The sequence below is a fragment of the Hemiscyllium ocellatum genome, chromosome 6, assembly GCF_020745735.1.
Source record: "Hemiscyllium ocellatum isolate sHemOce1 chromosome 6, sHemOce1.pat.X.cur, whole genome shotgun sequence".
NCBI classification, from domain to species: Eukaryota; Metazoa; Chordata; class Chondrichthyes; order Orectolobiformes; family Hemiscylliidae; genus Hemiscyllium; species Hemiscyllium ocellatum.
The window spans coordinates 18034291-18047611 of record NC_083406.1 but is presented as its reverse complement, the minus strand read 5'-3'; the positions used below and the strand labels follow the sequence as shown (position 1 = coordinate 18047611).

Below are 13321 nucleotides of genomic sequence, written 5' to 3'. Positions count from 1 at the left end.
GCAATCTTACTTGCATCCACCATATTGAAGACTGATGCAAATATCTGTTCAATTCAACTGCAATTTTTTTCCCATCATTAATACTCCAGACTCACTTTCTACAGGACTGACACTCACTTTATTAACTTGTCTTTTTTAAGAATTTGTACAAACTCTTACAATCTGTTTTTATATTTCCAGCTAGTTCTCCCTTGTAATCTAACTTTAATCCTCATTTTATTTACATTCTTTGCTTGTTTGCATAATCAAATAGCTTTAATTGAATTAATTGGATTGAATTAGCTTTATCATCAAATGAGTACAGTGAAAATTTTACAAGTCGTCACTTACAGCATCATCTTAGGTATAAAGGTACCTAGTATAGGTTTGTCAGTAAAAACTCTTTTGCAGAAAAATTTAGATAAAGAGAGAAATAAGAACTCCTATCCCAGACACTTCTATGCCTGTGAATGTAGTAATTGTACATAATAACCGATTGTTAAAAACTATTTGTCGGATCCTTCAATACCACATAACTCTCACCTAGTTTCTGAAGTTATTAGGTATAACTGCATTGCTGTACCATACCAAATTCTGTATTGGAGACAAAATCCTCCACATGATATTACATCATTTCCTATGATGATTTCATTAAGATATCTTACACTCAAGGTTAACAATAATGTTATAGGTTATCTCAGATTGAAGCATTATATCAACTACAATACCAAGAGAATGCTGCACTGTCAAGTGTCCCAACGTTCAAATGGGGTGCTGAACCAATGTTCTGTAATCTTCTCATTTGTTCATTACTACATCCAGCATGGTCTTCCAGGAGGTGGCAACAGTGAGCCTTCTGGAACTGCTGCAGTCGATGTATTGTCTGTATATCAACAGCACTGATTGGGAGGGTAAATCTGATCTCTCAAGGAAATTGGTAGTCATACAGTCATAGAGACGTACCGCATGGAAACAGACCCTTCGGTCCAACCCGTCCATGCTGACCAGATATCCCAACCCAATCTAGCCCCACCTGCCAGCACCCAGCCCATATCCCTCCAAACCCTTCCTATTCGTATACGCATCCAGATGCCTTTTAAATGTTGCAATTGTACCAGCCTCCACCACTTCCTCTGGCAGCTCATTCCATGCACATACCACCCTGTGTGTGAAAACGTTGCCCCTTAAGTCTCTTTTATATCTTTCCTACTCACCCTTCCAATAGGAAGGAGACCAGAATTGCACGCAATATTCCAACAGTGGCCCAACCAGTGTCCTGTACAGCTGCAACATGACCTCCCAACTCCAGTACTCAAAATTCTGACCAATAAAGGAAAGTATACCAAACGCCTTCTTCATTATCCTATTTACCTGCAACTCTACTTTCAAGGAGCTATGAACCTGCACTCCAAGGTCTCTTTGTTCAGCAACACTCCCTAGGACCTTACCATTAAGTGTATAAGTCCTGCTAAGATTTGCTTTTCCAAAATGCAGCACCTCGCATTTATCTAAATTAAACTCCATCTACCATCCCTCAGCCCATTGGCCCATCTGATCAAGATCCTATTGCAATTTGAGATAACCTTCTTCACTATCCACTACACCTCCAATTTTGGTGTCATCTGCAAGAGGTACTAACTGTACCTCTTATGCTCACATCCAAATCATTTACATAAATGATGAAAAGTAGTGGGTCCAGCACCGATCCTTGTGGCACTCCACTGGTCACAAGGTCTCCAGTCTGAAAAGCAACCCTCAACCACCACCTCTGTCTTCTACCTTTGAGCTAGTTCTCCCTGTATTCCATGAGATCTAACCTTGCTAATCGGTCTCCCATGGGGAACCTTGTCAAACACCTTACTGAAGTCCATATAGATCATGTCTACTGCTCTGCCCTCATCAATCCTATTTGTTACTTTTTCAAAAATGTCAATCAAGTTTGTGAGACATGATTTCCCACACACAAAGCCATGTTGCCTATCCCGAATCAGTCCTTGCCTTTCCAAATACATGTACATCCTGTCCCTCAGGATTCCCTCCAACAACTTGTCCACCATCGACATCAGGCCCACTGGCTTGTCCTTACCACCCTTCTTACATAGTAGCATCGTTAGCCAACCTCCAATCTTCCGGCATCTCACCTGTGACTATCGATGATACAAATATCTCAGCAAGGGGCCCAGCAATCTCTTCTCTAGCTTCCCACAGAGTTCTCGGGTACACCTGATCAGGTCCTGGGGATTTATCCACTTTTATGCGTTTCAAGACATCCAGCACTTCCTCCTTTGTAATATGGACATTTTTCAAGATGCCACCATCTATTTGCCCACATTATATATCTTCCACATCCTTCTCCACAGTAAACACCGATGCAAAATACTTGTATAATATCTCCCCCATCTTCTGCGGCTCCACACAAAGGCTGCCCTGGCCACTATTTATCATTCAACCAGATTATGTAGTCATGATCTATTTGCTGTTTGTGGACCCTTACTGTACACAAACTGGCCGTTGCTTTTCCTTCCTGACAAGTTACAACAGTTGCTTTGTATCAACTGGCTGTGAAGCACATTATAGTGTCGTACAGGTGTACAGCACGGAAACAGACCCTTTGGTCCAACTCGTTCTTCCTATTCATATACCCATTAGATGCCTTTTAAATGTTGCAATTATACTAGCCTCCACCACTTCCTCTGGCAGCTCAGTCCATACACATACCACCCCTTGGGCCTCTATTATATCTTTCCCCTCTCACCCTAAACCTATGTCCTCTATGGGACATTCCAGGATGGTCACAGTCATAGTCAAGCATGTAGTGCTGGAAAAACAGGGCTTATGCCCGAAACATCGATTCTCTTGTTCCTCAGATGATGCCTGGCCTGCTGCGCTTTTCCAGCACTACAGACCCGACTCTGATCTCCAGCATCTGCAGTCCTCACTTTCTCCTGGTCACAGTCAGACTCACAGCATGGAAACAGGCTCTCTGGTCCAACTAGTCCGCGCCCACCACGTTCCCAAACTAAACTAGTCCTAGCTGCCTGCATTTAAGTCATATCCCTCCAAACCTTTCCTATTCATAAACTTACTCGGATGTCTTTTACATGTTGTAACTGTACCTGCATCCACCACTTCTTTTGCAGTTCTCTGTACACAAACTGCTCTCTGCATAAAAAAAATTACCCTTCCTGTTCTTCTCAAATCTTCCTCCTCACCTTAAAAAAATGCCCGTTAGGTTTGAACTCCCTCACCCCAAGAAAAAAGACATTTGCTATTCACCTTATCTATGCCCCTCATGATTTTACAAAGGTCTCTTTAAGGTCACCCCTCAACCTGCAACACTCCAGTGAAAAAACTCCCAGATTTATTTTTATAACTCAAACCCTGCATCCCCAAAGTTGTATTTCTTTTTTAACTGAGGCGGTCATCACCTTGTAAGACTTTGCTGCAGTTTCCTAGACTAGTTTCCAAATGCCTAAGGTGTCACACATTGTTACAACAAGACAATTGGCTGTAACAGTTTGAGGTATGCGGAGATGACCAAAGGTACTATACAAATGAAGGATGCTATGGAAATGCAAGTCCATCAGAATCTCAGAGCAAAAGCAAGCCATTCAGCCCCACAGTACCTGTGCTATCCCATTAGACCATTACACCGCTTTCCCAGTACGTCCGGCTTATCCGGTCTCTCTCAAATGCTAGCGTTTGAAATTGGCCACATGAACAAACCTATTTGAGGATGTTGCAGGCAGGTCTCCCGTACTGCTGGGTAAAAGCCAAGCCGCCCCTGACTTTGAGGGAGATTTGCAAAACTGGAAGCTCTGCAACAGTACTGCAGCAAAAACTTACAGCAACAATTTTTAAAGATTCACTCCTGCAAAGGTCGCCGCTTCAGTAGAAGCGGAAACTGCAGAGAATGACACAGGGAAACGACACAATTGAACGTCAAACAGTGGGAGGAGATTTTAGATCCGTTTTAAAAGCTAATCTATTGCATTATTTTCCCCCGCCCTGAGCCGTCCTACTGATTATAATTGCACCAAGGGTTGTGCAGTTAGTCTTGAACGTCAAAGAGTGGGAGGAGATCTAGGATCTGCTTTTAATAATTAATCCATTGCATTCTTTTCCTCCCTCCCTGAGCCGTCCCAGGGTCATTATAATTACACCAAGGTTTGCATTGCTATTTGGAAACTAAGCAGCTATGCATTTGAAATGAGATTAGATTACTTACAGTGTGGAAACAGGCCCTTCGGCCCAACAAGTCCACACCAACCCTCAGCTGAAAATGTGTTGCTGGTTAAAGCACAGCAGGTTAGGCAGCATCTCAGGAATAGACCAACCCTCAGAAGAGCAGCCCACCCAGAGCCATTCCCCTACTTTCACCCCTTCACCTAACACTATGGGCAACTTAGCATGGCCAATTCACATTTTTGGATTGTAGGAGGAAACCGGAGCACCCAGAAGAAACCCACGCACACACGGGGAGAATGTGCAAACTCCATGCAGACAGTTGCCCGAGGCAGGAATTGAACCTGGGTCTCTGGCGCTGTGAGGCAGCAGTGGTTGCCACCATGCCACCCACTGAGAGTGGCAAGCTTTTTATACATAGTAGCACCAGGAGTCAGGTACCCACTGCCCGGCTGGTGGTGGGCGCAGATAGGGTAGGATTGTTTAAGGGACTTTTAGGTAAGAACATGAATAAGACCCTTAAGACATTGGCCGAATTTCTGCTTCTTTCAGCCCATCAAGTTTGCCCCGCTATTCAATCACAGCGGATAGGTTTTTCCTGTTTTTTTCTCTATAACCTTTGATTCCCTTGGCAATCAAGAACACATCTATCGCTGTTTTAAATATACCCAACGACCTGGCCTCTACAGCCTTCTGTAGCAGTGAATTCCACAGACTCACCACTCTCTGGCTAAATAAGTTTCTCCTTATCTTTGGTCTAAAGGGTCTTCCCTTTACTCTAAGTCTGTGCCCTCAGGTTCTCATCTCTGCTACCAATGGAAACATCTTCCCAACGTCCACTCTGATCAGGCTACACTACTCTAAGTTTCAATCAAATTCCCCTGCTCTTCCTTCTAAACTCCATCGAGTATAGTCCCGGAGTCAATCATTCCTCGTATGTTAAGCTGTTCATTCCTGTGAACCTCCTCTGTGACCTGCTCCTTCCTGAAGTACAACGCCCAAAATTGCTTTTATATTCTAGTCATCATGATGAATGACAACATTGTATTTGCCTTCCTAGCTACTGACTCAACTTGCAAGTTGAGAGAATCCTGGACAAGTCCGTTTGCACTTCAGATTTCTGTATTTTCTCCCCATTCTACACTTCCTACCAAAGTGCATGACCGCACGCTTTCCTATGTTGTACTCCATCTGCCACTTCTTTACCCACTCTCCGAACCTTCCAAATCCTTCTGCAGCCTTCCCACCTCCTCAATACTTTCTATCCCTCTACCTATCTTTGTATCATCTGCAAACTAAGACAGAATGCTCTCATTTCCTTTATTCAGATCATTAATGCATGAAGTGAACGATTGTGGCCCCAACACTGACTCTTGTGGAACATCACTTTTCACTGGTTTCCATTTCGAGAAGGTCTCTTTTATCCCCACTCTTTGCCTTCTGCCACACTGGCAGAATATGCAAGGGATGAAGGGATATGGATCATGGGCAGGCAGTTTAATTTGGTGTCATGCTCGCCACAACATTGTGGGCCGATGGGCCTGTTCCTGTGCTGTTCTATTTGGGTGACAACTACCCTGATTGCCTCGGAGTCACTATGAATTAAACAGAAATTTCTTGTTCATTGCTGAGACACACCCCAGAAAAAACTTTCAGTAAAAAGAAATTCCAAAGAACTGCGGATGCTGGAAGTCTGAAACAAAAACAGCAACTGCTGGAAAACCTCAGCAGGTCTAGTGGTATTGTTGGAGAGATAGCAGAGCTGTCCTTTATAGCTCTATCCAATTTTTGTTTTTGTTTCAGAGAAAACCCATGCAAGTGATGCTGGAGATAAAGGCGGGTGAAGGGTGACAATCAAGAATCATGCATTTGGATAAGGAAGGTCTGTTTTTTTGATTAATGCTGAAGTGCAGCACAAAGTTGGAGGTGGTCTACAGAAAGGATTAAACTACCAGGAATATTTCCAACCGGGTTTGGCAGTGATATTTGTAATAGACCTTAGGTGACGTTAACGAGAAAAAACTTGATTCTGGATTAGTGGTGCTGGAACAGCACAGCAGTTCAGGCAGCATCCGAGGAGCAGTAAAATCAACGTTTCGAGCAAAAGCCCTTCATCAGGAATAAAATTGAGTCAACACAAATTGCATCCACATAAATTTTCAACGTAATAAGAGTCACATAATTGTTACTGTAAGGGAGAAGGCTATTTAGCCCATCTTGTCTGCACCAGCTCTTCAAATATGCATTTCACCTAATGTACCATCTCCCCCATTACCCTGCAAGTTATTCCTTTTCAAATAACAAATTGGTTTCCTTTGGAATTTCTCGATTGTACCTACCTCCAGCACATCAGTGCATTCTGGATGGCAACCACTCACTGCATGAAAATGCTTTTCCTCATATCACTTTTACTAATTAGTTTATGACTGTATCCTCTCTTTCTGGATTTTTTTCACCAGCGAGAACATTTTGTCTCTATTGACTTCAGTACAGGAGTTGAGAGGCCATGTTGCGGCTGTACAGGACATTGGTTAGGCCACGTTTGGAATATTGCTTGCAATTGTCTCCCTTCCATAGGAAGGATGTTGTGAAACTTGAACGGGTTCAGAAAAGATGTACAAGGCTGTTGGTGGTATTGGAGGGTTTGAACAATAGGGAGAGGCTGAGTAGGCAGGACTATTTTCCCTGGAGGGTCAGACTCTGAGGGGTGCCCTTATAGAAGTCACCTCCAGCACCATTCCCTCAACACCCAACACCTGGAGGAAGAACACCTCATCTTCCATCTCAGGACCCTCCATCCCCAGGGCATCAATGTGAACTTCACCAAACTGGACTTCACCAGTTTCCTCACTTCTCCTCCCGCCACACTACTTCCAGCTCAGAACCGTCCTCATGACCTGTCCCACCTGTCAATCTTCTTTCGCACCTATCCGCTCCACCCTCCTCTCTGACCTATCACCTTTACCCCACCTCCATCCACCTATTGCATTCTCAGTTACCCCCTCTCTCATTTATCTCTCCACCACCGAGGCTCCCAGCCTCATTCCTGATGAAGGGCTTTTGCCCAAAACGCAATTTTCCTACTCCTCGGATGCTGCCCTTTTCCAACACCACTCTAATCTTAATTCCCATCACTCAGTTAATTTTGAATCCACATTCCTACTGTCCCTTTTACCTCATGAGATCTAACTTTGCTCACAAGTTTTGTCTCACACTGTACCGAGTGGCTTTTGAAAATCCCTTCACACCTCAATCGTCTCCACTTCCAAAACCTCCAGCAAGTTAGGAGAATATGACCTTCACTTAGAAACTGGCTTTTACCAGTTAACACGTATTTGTCCTGAATTATTGTTCTAGAAGTTTCCCAACCATCGAAGTTATGCTGACCGATTTGTATTTGCTTCGCTAATCCTTACACCATTTTTGAACAAAAACATAATATTCTCATCTCTCCCGTGTATAAAAAGACTGAACTAAATTATCGCCAAGACCTCCACAATTTCCGTCAGTGTCCTGGGATCTATCTAATGTTTTGTGAATTTCAACTACAGACAGCCAATGTAATTCCTTCTCCTAATTGCAAATCCTTCTCATGACCGAGTGTTGTGCACCAACCCCCCCCCCCCCCCCACACACACACACACACACACACACACACGTGTCCCGGATGAAATTCCACTGGTCAAGCCAGTTTTGTGTTAAGCAAAACAATTTATTCAAACACTACAGTTAGAAACAACAAAAGGAAAATAGAAATTGGAATAACTGTGCTCTGCTGGAAAAATGAACAGAATGATAGATTATTTAACTACTAAACCGTAACTACTCCAATATAGTAACATTGTATAAAACACTCTTCAGCAAATTCAATAAAATGGATTGTCTCACAGGCAATTTTCCAGTCTGGGAGGGGTTGGACATCAAGAGAAAACTCTGAAACAGAGAGAGAGAGTAGCAGAGAGAGATGTACTGCAGCTTCCAAATCCTATCTTCAACCTCAGCAAATACAACTGAGAAACTAAACCTAAAAAACCCTGGCTCTGTAGGAGCTTGACCTCACCCATTCAGGCTACTTCTATTGATCCAAATTTTTAAAAAACCGAAGGCGTCACAAATTGTTTACTCCAGTGGCTCTGAGTAGACTACTTGATAACTCTCTCTCACCCTTTCTTCACAAAAACAACCCAGGAACAAAATATACCTCTTGAAAGTCATAGCGTTGTCACACTTGATAAAGACAGATGCAAAGTGAATTTCATACCTCAATTGTATCTCTTGCTTCCTTATACAAATCCCCTTTCTGATCCTTAATCAGCCTCACTCCTCCGTTTACCACCCCTTTTATTATTCATACAGCCTCTTTGCTTCACCACCTCTCTGAATCTTCTATAACCAGCCTTGTTCTCAACTGGATTTAATACTTAGCATCAGATACAAGCACATTTATTTAATTTCTATATCCTGTCATCCCAGGAACTCGGACTTGCTTGAGCTATCTTTTTATAACATGCCTTAGATGGAATATACCTTATTGGTATCTGAACTACCTCTTCTTTGCACTGTATTCACCCTATCAGGTAGCGCAGAGAATTCAGTTCTAACTTTCTTCAGGTGCAAACCATTCAGCTTGTGCAGGTCCCATCTCCCTTAGAGCCTGTCCCAATGTCCCAGGAATCTAAGGCCCTCCTTCCGGCACCATCTGCCCAGTCACGCATTGATCCAACTTACCTTCCTGTTCCTGTACACACTTGCATGATGCATCGGGAGTATTCTAACAATTTTTGAGATACTGCTTACTAATTTCCTATCTAGCCCCCTGACCAGGTAGAACATGTTTCATTCTAAAGAGCTCCAATATCTTTACCAATTATATAAACAAACAATTGTATAAATAACACATCACACTCACAGCAGTTTCTCGGAGCGACAGGTTTTGCTTGTACTGACTCAAACCAGAGGAGAAAATGAATCACCTAATGAATCCTATGACACAGACACCATCCGTGTCATTATGACAGTCTCATATTACACAGGGTGTTGCAAATAAGGCTACCACTCCTTGTCAATGGGGAAATAATTCAGTGTTTCTTATGAATTGTCTGTAAGAATTCAAAACAAAAATCTTCTGCAAAATGTGTGATCTTTCAGGATACCGAGATGTTGGAGAAAAATCATGTACAGATAGATGGTCAGCTGTCATCTATGTCAATTGTTGAACTGAATGGCCTATTTCTTTTCCTGTTCTTGTGTTTAAAATAATTAGTGGGGTTGAGCTAATAATGTGGATCATGTATACTTGAAGTGACACGCATTCATATCACATTCCAGGGAAAAAATTCCAATCCACTGGCACAATCTGCAAGAATTTTATAAGTTACAACAAGATCATTTCTTATTTTTTTGAGTGACTAAAGAACACAGTTTCCTTAACCTTTTATCAAGACACTCCCACCATCTCAGGGATTAGTCTGATAAACCATGGTTGCACTTGCTCTGTGGAAAATGTTGAGAATAATTGTTAGCACACTAAAGGCTATTCAACAAATGCTGTCCATTTACAGAACTGCATTTTATGACTGGCTAAGCAAATCAAACAAAATCAGCAGAAATCAGGCCAGACTCAATCAGTCTGCATCATTTTTGAATTACCGAGAGATTAGGGAATTTACAGTTCTCCATGGCAATATCTCTGAAAATCGGTTAACTTATCAATCAAAATCCTTTTCTTCAGTTGTATAAATAATAATTTGAAATTTGGCATTCTTGCACTTGTCACGGGTGTAAAATGAAAAGCTTCAACATTATGCATTTTCAACAACCTTGAAATTAAGATAGATTTTACATCACCTGGAAATATTTTCTCCATTGTTACCTTTCGTCTTCACTATAGCAATACATTCCATTCTCTATAAACTTGAATTTATTCGAGGTTCCAATGTTCACACCAGATATTCAGCTAGAACCCCTTCTGCTCACTGGTGTACATTGGCTCATAGGCTTAAGGCAAAAGTGAAGACTGCAGATACTGAAGATCAGAGTTTAGATTAGAGTGATGCTGGAAAAGCACAGGTCAGGCAGCATCCGAAGAGCAGGAAAATCAATGTTTCGGGCAAAAGCCCTTCTGCTTCTCGGATGCTACCTGACCTGTTATGTTTTTCCAGCACTACTCATAGACTTCTAAGTTTTTGATTCTAAAATTCTCATTCCCATTTCCAAATTCCTCCAGAACCTGTCCTTTTGCCTCACCTCTAACTTCCTCCAGTCCCTTCAGAATCCCAGATTTCAATCTCTCCAAAATTGTTGGCTGTACTTTCCTGGAATATCCTTCCTAAACCTCTTCGCTTCCTTCTACATTCATCAATATATAATATCTAAATATCGAATGTCAATGTTCACAGGTGCTTGGTCCCTCTACCAGTTATGATTCTCAAAGTAATTTCTATCTGAATATTTGGGAAGTGGTAGAATAACAGTATTACAAACACCTTGACTATCATATTTTTAAACATAAATCATTGTTTTAAGGTCAGGGGTGGAACATTCAGAAGGGGTTTGAGAAAAATTTGAGAGGGCGATGGGGAACTGGGATGCACTGTAAGGTAGCGACCAGAAACCTTACAGCCTTTAATAAAAAAATTTAGATGTGCACTTGAAATATCATAATATTCAAGGACATGGGACAAGTGCAGAAAATTTGGATTTAATGGTAGTTACGTCACCTCAGACTTAATGGACCGAAGGGATTTTTGTTTGGGCTGTATGACTATGAGTGTAATAGTTTACCATTTTGTTCTTGCTACATTGCTGTACCACTACAAAGCTAACAAAACAAAGGACAACTTTCACAACTATGTGTTAGGCCATATACTAACTGGAATGACTGAATCGTCAGATATCAACATCGCAACAGACTCAAACTGCTGCAAACTACTTGTTCCAATCAACTTCATCAGAAAACATGCCACACTCATCGAAGAGGTCTTTCCGGTTAGGAAAGGATTTTAATAGAGGAGTTGCAGGTAGAACTCCAAGGAGATCGAAGGATGGGCCATGAATAGAAGGCAGTTCTGCTCAGTCCAGCAAGATATTCAGGGGGAAAAGAAACTTCCTTAACAGCAAATAATGGAAATGTGGAACTTGGAATGGCCTGAGATGAATAGCAGTGTTTCAAGGGACACTCAAATAAACACTAGAAAGGAATAGGTAACAGATATTAGTGCGTGCTGAAGTCACAGTGGAAGGCTCATGTACAGCACTTGCAAGGGCCAATTCGACCAAATAGCTGGTTGTATTCTGTAAATTCTATGTAAGTTTAATAAGGTACTCAACTATTATATTCCAGTCATAAATAAGATAAGCAGTTATTAGTCTTAAAAATTGTCATAGTTGTAGATACGTGTGCCGAGCTGGAAGTTGATTTGCAGAGGTTTTGTCCCGTCTAGGTGACATTTTCAGTGCTTTGGAACCTCCTGTGAAGTGTTGCCGTACTGTCTCTTCTGGAATTTATTTGATTTTCTTCCTGTTGTTTCAGGTGATCGTTGTAGTGGTCGATATATTGAGTCTAGGTCCATGTGTTTTTTGATGGGGTCCCTGGATGAGTGCCATGCTTCTAGAAGTTCTCTGGCTCTCCTCTGTTCGGCTTGTCCTATGATCGTTGTGTTGTCCCAGCCGAATTTGTGGCTTTCATCATGTGTGTGTGTGGCTACTAGGGACAGCTGGCCATGGCGTTTAGTGGTTAGTTGGTGTTTGTGGATGCAGATTGCTAGTTGTCTGCCTGTTTGTCCTGTATAGTGTTTTGTGCAGTGTTTGCATGGAATCCTGTAAATTGTGTTTGTCTTACACATGATGGGTATCGGGTCTTTTGTTCTGACGAGTTGTTGTCTGAGCGTGGCTGTCGGTTTCTAGGCTGTCATGAACCCTAGTGGATGGAGAAGTCAGGCTGTCAGTTCCGAGATTTTTTTGTATAAGATAGCGTGGCTAGAGAGTTAGGTCGTAGTATGTCCTTGTCATATTGTTTGTCTGTTAGGCATCTGTGGATAAAGTTGTGGGAGTAACTGTTCTTGCAAAAGACATTGCAGAGGTGTTCGTTGTCTTTGTAGATTGGGAGTGCTGCAGAGTGTTGTAGCCCGTTTGAACAGAGTCCTAAAACAGCTTCTCTTGCGTGCGTTTGTGTGGTTGCTGTTGCTGCTGAAACATCTTAGCAGTGGATCTAAATACACCATACAATCATCACAAGAATTTCCAGACAACATCAAGAACATAAACATAGACAAGGATGAAACAATTCTCTCATTTGATGTAACCGTACTCTTCACCTCAATTGATAAAGCTCTAACCAGAGAGACAATGGCCAAACTCCTGGTCAGGCAATACAGACAATACAACAATAGTTTGTATACTCAAACTATTAGACCTGTGCTTGATGACACACTTCACATTCAACAAGCAAATATATGAACAGATCAATGGGACACCTGTGGGCTCACCCATCTCTGGGGTCATAGCGAAGCAGTGATGCAAAGACTAGAATAAACAACCCTTCCACAAATCCAACCCAAACTCTGGATCAGATAGGTGGATAACACTTTTGTTATCATTAACAGAACAGAAATCGAGAATATACACCGGATTATCAACACCATGCTGGCAGGGATCAGATTTACAAGAGAGGAGGAAACCAACAATCAACTCCCATTCCTGGACATGATGTTAGAAAGAACACAGGACAGTGAATGCACCACAACTGTGTACAGAAAAGCCACACACACCAACCAGGTCCTGAACTATACAGCAACCACCCAAACGCATGCAAGCGAAGGTGCATCAGGACTCTGTTCAAAAGGACTACAACACACTGCAGCACTCCTGACCTGCGAGGGGAAGAACACCTCTACAGCCAACTGGCACCTGACCTACAAATCTTTACACAAACCTGGAGTCTTAAAAATGATCACATGATAAACCTTTATCGTAACAAAATAGTTCAATGTAAAAGCACATTTTAATATGTACAATTCAAAACATGCCACTGATGTATCCCATTGGACAATTAAGCTTCAATATAAACTCACCGCTTAAATATTCACTCCAATTTTGAGAATTCCCAAGGTGATCCAAAATAAAGGCACATTTAGAAACAATGCAAAACACTTCAATA

The 13321-nt window shown here is 42.0% G+C and overlaps 1 protein-coding gene across 7 annotated transcripts in view; it reads right to left on the bottom strand.

Annotated features, from left to right (window-relative positions):
* LOC132816659 (gamma-glutamylaminecyclotransferase-like) overlaps nt 1-9149 on the bottom strand; it is a 39719-nt gene extending 30570 nt beyond the window's left edge. The window contains exons 1-2 of one of the 7 annotated variants that reach the window (XM_060826507.1): nt 9074-9113; nt 8053-8097 (exon numbers count right to left, since the gene is read on the bottom strand). The gene's annotated coding sequence lies outside the window, so the exon portion shown is untranslated. The other 6 variants (XM_060826505.1, XM_060826503.1, XM_060826508.1 and 3 more) reach the window with 6 other exon arrangements.
* Between the last annotated feature and the right edge of the window lie 4172 nt (nt 9150-13321).